This window comes from Dioscorea cayenensis, chromosome 20, assembly GCF_009730915.1.
Source record: "Dioscorea cayenensis subsp. rotundata cultivar TDr96_F1 chromosome 20, TDr96_F1_v2_PseudoChromosome.rev07_lg8_w22 25.fasta, whole genome shotgun sequence".
NCBI classification, from domain to species: domain Eukaryota; kingdom Viridiplantae; phylum Streptophyta; class Magnoliopsida; order Dioscoreales; family Dioscoreaceae; genus Dioscorea; species Dioscorea cayenensis.
The window spans coordinates 23,014,917-23,015,542 of record NC_052490.1 but is presented as its reverse complement, the minus strand read 5'-3'; the positions used below and the strand labels follow the sequence as shown (position 1 = coordinate 23,015,542).

Here is a 626-nt window from a genome sequence, read left to right as displayed (position 1 = left end):
TGTCAGTAACTTTGAGTGAAGTCGGTATTCATCCACATGTCAAGTAACGCACGCTCAACGATTTGCGACGAGGATCCAAAACAAATATATAGAGAGTTTTCGAGGTGTGTGATATGATGAAGATAAACTGTAGTAAATCTGATGATGCCATCAAGTTGAGAGCCTTCCCATTTTTCCTAAAAGGGAGAGCAGCGAAGCAATGGCTACACTCATTACCTAGAGCATCGATCACCACATGGGAGGAGATGGTAGAAGTTTTTTTCTTGCCCATTATTTCCCTCCCGGACTGCGAAAGTTTAGGAATGAGATCTCATCCTTTGTTTAGTTGGAATTGGAGTCTCTATTTGAGACATGGGAAAGGTTCAAGGAGCTCTTGAGAAAGTGGCCGCAACAAGGATTCCCAGAGTGGATGATTGTTCAAACCTTTTACAATGGTTTGAACCCGAGTACAAGGCAACTCTTGGATGCGGCAGCAGGAGGTACCTTAGGTAGCAAGACCCCGATGAAGCTCGGCAGGGTAATTGAAGAAATGGGGTTAAACAGACTACCAATGGAACACTAGGAAGAAGAAAAAGTGGCTCGGGTCTCCATGAAATAGATGCGGTAACTTCATTAGCTGCTCAAGT

General features: G+C 44.1%; 1 non-coding gene across 1 annotated transcript; it reads right to left on the bottom strand.

The window, feature by feature from the left end:
- Positions 1 to 292: 292 nt before the first annotated feature.
- On the bottom strand, positions 293 to 399 carry LOC120252392. Its single transcript, XR_005533925.1, has one exon. It is a non-coding gene; the product is annotated as a small nucleolar RNA R71 (small nucleolar RNA).
- Positions 400 to 626: the final 227 nt, after the last annotated feature.